Source organism: Cupressus sempervirens, chromosome 10 (assembly GCF_028749045.1).
Source record: "Cupressus sempervirens isolate cs-2001-9-10 chromosome 10, ASM2874904v1, whole genome shotgun sequence".
Classification (NCBI taxonomy): domain Eukaryota; kingdom Viridiplantae; phylum Streptophyta; class Pinopsida; order Cupressales; family Cupressaceae; genus Cupressus; species Cupressus sempervirens.
Genome location: NC_143127.1, coordinates 831,353,489 through 831,365,666, shown reverse-complemented (window position 1 = coordinate 831,365,666; position 12,178 = coordinate 831,353,489). Strand labels below are relative to the sequence as shown.

Here is a 12,178-nt window from a genome sequence, read left to right as displayed (position 1 = left end):
GAAAACATCAAATCTATCATGTAGAAAGATATATATTTTTTAAAGAATCAATTTATGAAAGATTAAGGGAGTGTTATTGCTGACTTGATCTAGTTATCGTGAATTTTTCAAGTTCTTAAAATACATTATTCAAAGGATAACTTCAAATGTATTGTGGTTCTTATCTGAATAAAGATGCAATAAATCAAGAACATTCATCTTTAAAGAAAACTACTTTTTATCTTAATGAAAAATATCACGATATGCTTACCAATCAGAATTATAATATTGAAAATAATGAATTAATCACTTCAACTTTAAACTTTTCTTTCATTTTCTTTATTTGATTCGCTACACAATTGTCATGCGAAAGTAATGTCAGCGATAGATTGAGATGTGGGATACTTTACCTTTGCAGGTGAAAGTAGTAATCTGGGCCAGGGAAAAGTAGATTGTAACTCCAGACAGATTCTCCCACTGTCGATCGAAAAGAGTACTACATTCTTTATTCACTCATCTCTTTGTACTCGCTTGTTCAAGAAGTTGAGCATGGCCAGAAAGAGCGCCAATAAACAGGTTGTAAAAGAGTGGCATTTATCCGCAGTGGACCCAGAGACTTGTTCATCATGGTTTGATGACGTGAAGGGCAAGTTTGAATTTCACAGAGCAGAAAACATCGAGTCAGATGATTAGACAAGAAAACCTTCTCCTATTTCCATAAATTCAATGCCCAACTATCTGATGAGCTTAAACAGGGACGCATATGTGCCTCGGGTGGTCTGTTTGGGCCTTTTCCATCGCAGGATATCTCAGCCACTCTCTCAGATGGAGCTTTACAAAATAAATGTTGTGAATCGGACAGCGAAAAGGCTCCCACGGGAACAGCAGCATGCACGCTTTCTGGTGGAGCGAGTGCACAACTTGCTTCCTAAGCTAACTGAAAGCTATGAAGTAAAAGTGGAACGTGACCCAAAACTCCTTGCATGGGCCTTCGCGTTGGACGGGTGCTTCATTCTAGAGATGCTCAGGCTTCTACCAGATGAAACACAATGGGATCTGAATGTTGAATCACAATGGAAGCTCGATCCTGTCTTCAATAGAAACAGGGTCCAATCTTGCCAATTCGACATTTTAAGCGACATTCTGATGCTCAAAAATCAGGTTCCAATAGTACTGCTCCTAGAGCTTTTGGCAATGGAGCACAGATCGACGGTAGAAACGACGAGAAGAGAGCTGCTCAGAATGATATGTGACGGTATAATTGCGTTGGTCCACCCTTTCAATTATTATCTTCAGCCAAGCGCCAAGGAACAACAAACACAGCATAGAGACAGGGAGATGAAATTGATGAAAGTTTTCGAATCAAAGTACAAAAATCTGGCGGAATACAACCACATTTTAGGGTTTTTTCATGATTTTTTTGTGGACGAGTGCGCCCATGCAGAGAAGTCGGGGGATGTTCAAAATACAGTGCCACGTCACTGCCGCTGACGACACCGTGGTCATCCTCGTGAGAAAGCAGTTCGCCAAAGTGAAAATTAGACTCATCGTAAACAGATGATGGCTTCAGCGACAGAGTTGTACAGGAACGGAATGAAGTTCAGATGGTACGAAGGAGTTCAGTCTGCAGATAATCTTCATTTTGTGAAAAGGGATAAGACTTTGTTTCTCCCTGTGATATATGTTTCTGATACTACGGAGGTGATCTTGAGGAACCTGATGGCTATCGATGTTTGCCAAGAAAAAGAGCTGAGCATTATCTCAGAGTACGTGTTTCTGATGAATGGGTTAATTCATGCTGAAGAAGACGTGGTTTTGCTGAGGAAGAAGGGGCTAATTCAGAGCTCCATTGGGACTGATAAGCAAGTCACTAACCTCTTCAACGTCCAGAGGAGTCAATTTCAGTTTTGGAGATGAAGATGAGTTCGGGGAGTTGAAGATTAGTGTGACTGAATGGTATAGAAGGCGAACCATGGTTCAAATTGGTGAGTTTATGGAGAAGCATCCAAGGTTTATGAGAACTTTCACTATGTTTTGGGGTGTGGTTCTGGTTGTGGCGGCCGCAGTGCTTACAATGGTGCAGATATTCAAGCAAATATATGCCAATGCAAAGTAGCCAGTCATATTGGGTCTATCTATTTTGTTTTGTTCTTAAATTCCAGGAGATGTGAAGTCAACATTCTTTTGAGCATCTATAAACTTGATTAGATGTCATATAAACATAGCTAATACCTTGTTTGTACGATAGTTTTCTAAAAAATTATTGTACCTCACAACAGACATAAGATTAAATTTTTTAGAATTTTTTTGGGTCTCCATAATTCTTGTGTTTGGTACACTTGAAATGAAGCTATTAAAATTGTTGGATTCAAAAAAAAATTTAGTAAACAATAGTATGTAGTGATTATTCTTATTGAAGTTATATATCAATAAGATTTTACTTAGAATAAATAAATGTCTTGATATTATCCTACCTTTATGTATGAATTTGTTTATTTTTTGCAGTTTGTATTTTACAAATAACTAACAATAATCTTATGTATGAAGGACTCTAAAAGATAAAAACCAACATCAATTTCTTTTAAACTGTGTATTACACTTAATTTTTTCAAACATACTAAACTCTAGAAATTAAATATGACAACTTCAACACAAATAGGCATTGTGCTTCTTTTTTTTCAAATAATATGATGAATTTTTTTATTCTTATATTTTTTTTTATAAAAGTATCCAACAATTATTGTATGCTGAAGGATTCCAAAAGATAAAGATCAACATACCACTTTATTTTAAGTTACATGCTAGACTTAATTTTTCCAAACATATTAAATTCACTAGAAACCAAATAAGACAACTTCAACTCATAAAGATGTTGTGAGTATTTTTTTAAAATAGTGTGTCATAATTATTTTCAAAATAAATACAAAATAGTTACAAGATATATTTCAAAATATTGTTATTGCATAACTATACTATATGATGAAATGCAATAATTGTAACATATGCATAGAACAAACTTGTGAAACACTATTTCAAAATAAAGTCAAATGCAATCTATAGATTTAAAGCCAACCTTCACAATTCTTATCAACATTCTTCAATTTATAAACACTGAAACTTTTGAATATAAAATTCAAATTTGCTAGAAAATAATAGTATAGATATTTATCATAGATTAATTGCATATATCCAAATAGACATTTTTTTAAATGTAAACAAATACATAATTCAAATGAACTATTTGATCACTTGTAAATATATATTCATATAATGTTTCTCTTTAAATCATATATAAATAAAACAAATATCAATATACATAGACTTGATATATTTTATGTATATTTATATTGTATTTCCTATTTAAATCTAAATATCAAGTGTCATTTTTAATAATATTATAAATAAAATAAAAAATTAAGCTTATTACCGTATCTTATCAAATTTTGATTATTCCAACTATTAGAATTTATATGGTTGAAAGTGATTATATTAGTTTAGCATGATTGAAGAGATTATATAATAAGATATAATCCAATAGAAGGCTAGGATGAAATTCTAGTCACATCTAGCACATCAACAGCGTCCGCAATGGATAACTATGTGAAAATCAACAAAGAATTTATTTTTAAATGAAATTCAAAAAATAATGGAGACTACATGCATAACTTGGGAATGTGATGTAACCCAAACTCTTCAAATAATATATCAGAAAATGATACAACTCAAAAGTTTAAAAACACCATAATTCTTCATTAAACTTTTGCAACTCTACTCTTCCTCTAGAATGAACTAAAATGCCTACTTATTAAAATTCCTAAAATTACCATATTTGGTAGTTTATTGGGAAAAATACATTTTTTAAATTTTTGGTAATTTTTAAAACCCATCCTATGAATCCCATTTTTCCCAAGAAAAGCCCCCCACGAAAGCAAGATGAATTGTCGATTAATCAAAAAAATCAAAAAATTGATTTTAGATTTGTTACGAAAACAACTTTCTAAAAAAATTGGAAAAAAACACAAAATGCCAATTTCTGAGGTCAATACAATATTTCAAGCTTCTGAAAAAAATGATGAAATGACCACCTATTGAGCAAAGCTACTTTCGCAATCCAAATAACTCCTCACCCAATTGTCTATAACATTTTTGCCAAAACCCACATCTGAGTCAAAATTTATGACCCTTGGAAGTATATTTCGATCAAAACCCACATCTAAGTCAATAGCCTTGACTCTTAGATGCCCTTGCATCATAATGGTGAGCATGGTGAAAGTATGTTACATGCATTTTTCATGTGAAAGGAGGTAAAAAAATAAGGTGCAGAGGAGAAGAAATTTATGGACTATTAGAATAATGAATAACTAGCTTCACATGTGGCAACTCAAGTTTGAGTTGCTGGGAACAAGACTTTAGTTTAATTGTAGTTGTGTCAAAGAGTTCTAGTTTGAACAAATGACTAATTTTAGATCTTTATCTTAGATCCAGTTAGCTATCTAGAGTAGTCCACTTCCATTACTCGTGTTGTGGTGTCAAACCCTTTTAGTGTGTTGTCAAACACTTTAGAGTTTGTTGTCAATCTCCTTTGCAATATTTTAGGTATGTAGGTTGTTCATTCAATTGCACAAATAGGCTTCCATTATTCAATAATATCAAGTTGTTATTTCTTCTTCTCTTATCTATTTTTTCTTAAGTATGCCTTCTCTATTTTGCAATATGGTATTAGAGCTAAGTCTAAGATTCATTTTGTGGTATTTTCAAAAATTCTTTGGAGTGCTAAAGATGCAATATATATGTGTGCAAAAGAAGGAATTATTGCAAGTAATATCAGCTAATGTGCTGATCTAATTGGTGTTATTGGGAGAAGTACTCATTGTGACAATACTCTCAAGTATAAGAATTTTTTTGATAAAAAGTTCTTGTTAGCTTTCTCTCTCTTTTTTATTTGTGAAGACCAATATTGTAGATTCATATCTAACTGAATCAAATAAGTTAGATAGTGCCAATTATGTTAATTGGAAGTTCAAAATGTAGACTCTAATGGAAGGGCATATATTTGGGCCATTGTAAATGGCAAAGAAGCCAAGCCTACATCACCTACAACAACACTAGCCAATGTCCAAGATTGGGAGAAAAGAGAATTAAAAGACAAGATTGTCTTGTGTATGTCAGTAATAGACTCAATTATCCCTCACATAAGAGGCATTACTACTTCTAGTGGTACATGGTCAGCTTTGAAAGATTTGTATGAGATTACAAACTCAAATAAAAAATTTCTTTTAAAGATCAAATTATTGTCTATCAAAATGAAAGTGTTAGTGAATTTCTATCAAAAGTTAAGGAATTGAGGGATAAGTTAGTTGATGTTGGTCAATAAGCATCTAGTTATGATCTAGTAACAGTTACTATGAATGGAATGGTTAGTGATTATCAAGTTTTCATTACTAATTTGGTTGCAAAAGAAAATACACCTTCTTTTCAAAATTTGGCAAATATCCTTCTACAAGAAGAGGAAAGAAAGAAGCATGTGAATAACAAATCCCAATGCGTAAAGTTAGCTTTGATGGTGAAAGAAAAGAAGCCATATAAAGGAGAGTAATAGTCAAAGAACAAAGGATGGGGTATGTTTGACAACCAAAGGGACAAAGAAGAGAAAAGGCATCATGATGGGGAAGCAACAAAATCAAATGTAAAAAAAATTAGAAATTGTAATTATAGTGGAAAACTTGGTGATTATGCATATGAACATTATAGAGAGAGATAATGAGTCCAAAAACAACAAATATGAGGGTAATTTTGTGAATGGTGGGGCTATAATAAGTGATAACCTTCATGATTTAAAGTTGTATGTTTATGACTTTGCTCTATCAGCTAAATCAAGTGATTGTAATGATTGGTTTATAGATTCAAGGACATCAATCCCACATGTCATATCATAGAAATTGGTTCAAAAAAATTTAAGAGAAAAATGATGGTCGAAAGATCTATTTAGGAGATAATAGGTCACATGATGTAAAAGGATGTGGTGACATAAGTGTACAACTACCTAATGATCATGTAAATAAACTTTATAATGTTATGTATAACCTAGGAATTAAGAAGAATTTGAGTTTAGTTTCAAAAATTGATGATCAAGGTCTAATAGTTGAATTCTTGAAGACCGGTTGTCAAGTTAAAGATATGAAAAATGTTGAAGGAATCCAAATGGGAGGTTTGTGTAAACTTGATGTCAAAATAGAAAGTCATCATGCAATTATTGCTACATGTCTATCTACTAAAGAGCTATGGCAGAAGAGTTATGGTCATTTAAATTTAAAAGATATTATTTCTCTACAAAGAAAAGAGATGGTGCAAGGTCTTCCAATATTTAATGATGAACAAATTAGTTGTGATGGATGTGCATTAGGAAAACAATATACAAGTGAATTTATAATAAGAACCAATGTAAAGAAAAGAACTATTCTTGAATTAGTGCATTTAGATGTGTGTGGTCTTATGCAAACTCAATCACTTGGGGGAGTATCTTACTTTCTTATATTTGTTGATGATTGCACTAGATACACTTGGGTGTATTTCTTAAGAAATAAGAGTGACTTTTTTCAATAGTTTAAAAATCATGACTGAAGCTAACAGTAACCAGATTTTGTAACTTAATGGAGTTGTTCTTTATAATAGTAACATTCTAAGTTGTACTAGGGATCAAGTTTGAGCCTACTTTGTAGATTACATTAGAACAACAAAGAAGATAGTGATTTCCCACCTTCAATCATAAGAAAAGTCACACGCTTCATACATGATCTACATCTTTATGTTCTCTATATCATGCAAAAGAAAAATTATTTGCAATTCTCAAATACATCTCCTTTTTTCAAATAATTGTAGTTGTCAAAATCCATGCACAAAACTTCATACACAGGCCACAAAAAACTCACCTGCATGGGGAAGAAGCCCTAATTTCCAACTAGAAGAATTTTACACCCTATAGGAATTGGCTGTTACTTTTTCCTATTATTGTTGGATTGTTGGGCATAGCCTGTGGAATGGTCTACTCGAGACAACATGCATCATAAGAAGAAAACAGTAAGCCCTAAATGCACTTGCCCCTGCAAAAATGGCCTCTGCAAATGTCTCAACTAGATGTGGTTATTTAACTATCATGATTGCAAGTTATTGAGAACAAAAGATCAAATGAGTCTCATTTCATAGTTATTCATCATGATTTCTTAAATGAAATGATAGTTAAGATTGTATAAATCATGCATATGAATGCAATTTAAAATCAATCAATGAGAAAGAGATTTTTTGTTTTAACAGCTCTGTTTATTCTACTTTTTTTATCTGCAATTTGGCTTCATTCTTTTAGCAAATTCTTAATTTATTTTGTAGCTTTAGGTTGCAAAATCACTGTTAAAGATGAAGTTAACCTATCCATAAATTATGGAAAGAAACAGATTTAGTGTAGAGTTGGAAACATAAATCATGCAATCGCATGTAGATAGAATTAGTCACCAACAATCTATAGATTTAAAGCCAACCTTTACAATTCTTGCCAACATTCTTCAATTTATAAACACTTAAACTTTTGAATATGAAATTCAAATTCATTAGAAAATAATAGAATAGATGTTTATCATATATTATTTGCATATATTCAAACAAGCATTTTTTTTAATGTAAACATATACATAATTCAAATATTCAAGGATGAGTGGTGCTATGAACTTTTAAATATGTGTTTCAATTGGAAAATAAATAGAGTGAATATATGTATTTTAAAGGACTTGAATTGTAGACTCTTGAAAAGTGACTAAGCAATAGAATTACATTAAGTTTAATTTTATTAGTTTTAATCACTCATCAAAGAATGAAATCTAAAAAGTGTCACAATAGTACTTAGCCTACGACAAGTACTAATAATTAAAAATATTTAGATAATGATATTATAATTTATGAAAATAAATTTTATATAATCAATTATAAATATTGTAAAAGTCAATATGAAAATCATATAAATATTCTATTTTTGCGCTAGATAATATAATTTGAGCTCTCTATGAAATAAAATTCATTTATATATATAATAAATATAATAATTTTAAAATATAATCAAATATATTTAAACCAAATTTTAAAAAAAGATTAAATGGATACTTGTAGGAAGATTTGTTTAATTTAATTAAACTTTCCCTATCAAAAAGTAATTTTCATTAGAAGGTAATACATTATTCGAAATGCAGCGCATTGACCGACTTATAGATACATTGAACTTAAATAGAAAATATTTGACAGCTCACAGACCCCACCCGATGCTTTCGCCTCCACCCGTTATTTGTAGTACGGCTTGAAGAGTCAAGGTAAAGCTTTTTCTGAACGTGTATATTGACTAAGTCAAGTCTTTTGCGTCGGGCGAGATGATGATGTTGCTATACACGTAATCGAGGCAATTGAGTGGATAGGTTTGAGTGGATAGGTTTAAATTATAATGATTTAGAAAGCTTTTTTTTACCGCAGCCGTCGCTGTCGCTGTCGTCGTCGTCGAGCTGATCTAGTAGCACCTGTAGAGACCTCGGAATTTGGGGCGCAGCAGCCTCCATCCTACCCTCCATTATCTTCACCACTTCACTCATACTCGGCCTCTCATTCTCATCGTCTTGAATGCACAGCGCAGCCACCACAGCGGCTCTTCTCACCTCTTTGATATCTGCCTCGCTTGCTATCCTCGCATCCACAACGTCTACAATGTTTCCTCTCCGAATCTGAGATGAAGCCCATGTAGGAAAGAAAAATCGACTCCCCTGAACCTTCAAGTTCAGATTTCTACGACCGGATATAATTTCCAGCAACGTCATACCAAAACTGTATACATCCACTTTGGGAGTGATTGGCAGGCCGGAGATCCACTCGGGGGCCAAGTACCCACGAGTTCCTCTTGTTGTCGTCAATACACGGCTGAAATCTCTGCCCACCAGCTTTGCCAACCCAAAATCAGCTATCTTTGGGCTAAAATCACCGTCCAGAAGAATGTTTTCAGGCTTGATATCGCAGTGAATGATATGATCCCTGCATTCCTCGTGGAGATAAACTAATCCTCGTGCAGTGCCCAGAGCGATCAGAAAACGGGTCTTCCAGTCCAACACTTTCTCCGCGTTTTCTGACTTGGTGAAGAGGAGGGAGTTGAGAGAGCCGTTGGACATGTAGGCGTACACCAGTAACCTTTGAGAGCCTTCTGCGCAGAATCCCCACAACCTCACCAAATTCACATGCTGTATTCTACCGACTGTGACAATTTCCGTGCGGAATTGCTTCTCTCCTTGCACGGAACCCTCTAATCTCTTTACCGCCACGAGCGTCTTGTCCGGAAGAATTCCTTTGAAAACGGACCCAAATGCTCCGCTCCCCAGCCTGTGGTTGAAATTATCCGTTGCCACTAGCAGCTCTTTGTAACGGAACCTTTTCAGCGAAATTGGTACCTCCTCTTCGATGTCTGTCCTATACAGCCTTCGATGTTTCCACAGAACAAATGCGCCGATCAAGAGAGCTAAAAAAGCACAAAAGACGGCAGCGGCAGAAAGTAAAATACTGAGAGCGGGGCATTTGATCCTTCTCTCCGTTGTCGGGCACGGCAACTCAGAAGCAGCCACCCTAATGAAAACAGATTGGCCCTCCGACGAAACCCGCATTCCGAATAAATCCCCAAACCACAATTTACAGACGGGTGGATCAGAAGCAGAGAAAGCAAAGGCTGTGCAGGAGCAATTGTTGAGACAAGAATTCCGACACCCTTGCAGAGTTTGCTCTTTGTTGTATAAGACGGCTTCTTTGTCGGACATGAAGTATTGGTTCTTCGCTTCCAAGAAACCGTCGGTTGTGCCCTCCGCGACAGAACAATGGAGAGGCCTTCGCCGAGCACATCCGCTTGACCACCAACCCTCAGAGCCGTTCTTGGGAGTGAATCCCTGAACACAACTACACACATCATTCGCATTGCACAGTCCATTCGCCCCACAGATTTCGAAGTCACTGCATTGACCTCGGTGTGTCGACCACCTCAGACTCCACATGCCATCATCCATCCAGAAGTAGAGTTGTAATTCACCGTTCGTATTTAACACTAAGCGCCCCGTGAGGGTATGATCTATAGGATTTAGGCTGAAATTAATATATACTCTTGAAGGAGAAAGCTTCACACACGAGAATTGAACTTTCCTCTGACCTTCCAATTCCGGAACCTTACCAAAATAATTGGTTGCAGTACATTCCCCGCTGGACATGTACGGAACCGTGTTGTTATAGAACAGCATCGTCTGTGCCTTTCCTGGAGACGTGTCCATTCCGAAAGAGAAGAGCCCACTTGCAGGATCAGAAGAACTCTTCCAGGAAATTAGCTTCGTGCCTTTCCAAATCTTCATGCCAGGCAACCATGTATCTGTCGGATGCGCGAAACTCTCCCACACAGTCTCAGACTTGTTGTGGCCATGATCACTCAGAATTACGAAATTGCCAGAGTCCATTATCACAGCTCGTGACCCATTCTGACCAATATCAGTCGACCAAACTGACCAGCCCCTTGTATCAAACAATCTGAGATGACCGTCCCTTGAAAAGTTCAGAACGGCGGGCATTCCTTTGACAGGATTATCTCTGTTAGCCACCCAAACTATGGCCTTTTGGGAGACCCGTGCATACCAGATTCCAATATACCAATTTTTCGTTCCACTCGGATTGAAAAATCCCAGTGCAAACGTCCCATTCTTCGAAATTAGGGTCTGATTTCCAGTAAGCGAATCCCCCAACTGAAGTGTATCAGCTAGTCTGCCATCAAATGTTAGAGCACTGCAATTGTGCAGTGTAATACTCAGAGTAATCGCCAGGGCCAAATACTTAATCGCCATTGTAGTTGCGAAACAGAGTACACAATGAACGAGATATAGCCAAAGGAGCGCCCAATATCCCACGCCAGTAAATTCTAATATTCGTCTGCTTTGACCCAATAATTCCAGATGTCGCAGTCTGATAATAGTACAAGATAGCGTCCAAATTCTAGATTAGCATGACGCTAATGTTTATCCTCATTAATTAAAATAATGCATAATTTGAAGTAAATAATCAAATAAAGGAAATGATTCGTCAGGCATCAGCTTGGTGCCTGACAAGACAGTTTCTCGTAATTAATAATTATAATTATAATTATAATTTTCAATACAGTTCTACATTTATTTTTAACTTAATTGTTAATTTTAGAAATGATCAGCGACCAATTGTTAATTTAATTATTTTTTGATCCATTTTTTTCTAATTTTAATGATGTAGAGAATATTTATAATAAATTAATAGTATGATTAACCTGTTATTGTATTTTATTGCAGATTTTTTTCCTAATTATCTGTGATAACTTTTTCACTTCTTTTCATAAAAAAATGATTTATAATCATATGGATATATTTAAAAGAACTGTCTTTTAAATTTAATAATAAAACGTAATTATCAATGTCTACTTCTAAGTTCATGTGGAGGGTAGAATATAAACATATTTTTAACGTGAAGATTGCTAAAACAGAGAAATATCATACATTTCTAGAAGGCGCTACGAAGGTTACGTTGAATTGACAGAGAAACGATTTGACAGCCCACTGAATTCTTTTCTAAACGTGGGTACTGGTAAGTCAAGTCTATAAATGTCAAGCATACTGACCCCACTGAATTTGTTTAAATCGTCTTTGGTGCGCTCTTCCAAGCTAAGTCTATAAATGTGATTCCAAAATCTTTTCTAAGTTCCATGACGATGAATTGCATTAATGAGCATTTGGGACCACATGCTCAAACATCACATTGGTGAACACAATAAATAAAACTTGTTTGATGACTATATTTATAATTTAAAATAATTAAAATAATACTATAATTAAAATATTTTGTTATTTAGATTTTATTAGAATTAAAATTATATTAGATATAAAAAAATGAATTGATCAGCATTATAATATAGATGTATTTAAAGTTGAAATATATTTTTGAAAGAATTTAGTTGTTTGAAGCATAAGTATTTAAAAGGAGGTTCTAAGTTTCAATGTCTGTCTTAACTAATATTCTTATTAATTTACATTTAATTGTTTGATATTATAAATTATTAAATTATATTTATAATCAAAATTTAATAATATCTTAAATGAATCAAATAAATCTTATATTATTTATTATTTAC

At 34.2% G+C, this 12,178-nt stretch overlaps 2 pseudogenes across 1 annotated transcript; one reads left to right on the top strand and one right to left on the bottom strand.

The window, feature by feature from the left end:
• Positions 1 to 528: 528 nt before the first annotated feature.
• On the top strand, positions 529 to 2,095 carry LOC149536547 (putative UPF0481 protein At3g02645; annotated as a pseudogene).
• Positions 2,096 to 8,138: 6,043 nt separating this feature from the next.
• On the bottom strand, positions 8,139 to 10,923 carry LOC149536546 (G-type lectin S-receptor-like serine/threonine-protein kinase At2g19130 pseudogene; annotated as a pseudogene). Its single transcript, XR_016357261.1, has one exon. The product of XR_016357261.1 is annotated as a G-type lectin S-receptor-like serine/threonine-protein kinase At2g19130 pseudogene (transcript).
• Between the last annotated feature and the right edge of the window lie 1,255 nt (positions 10,924 to 12,178).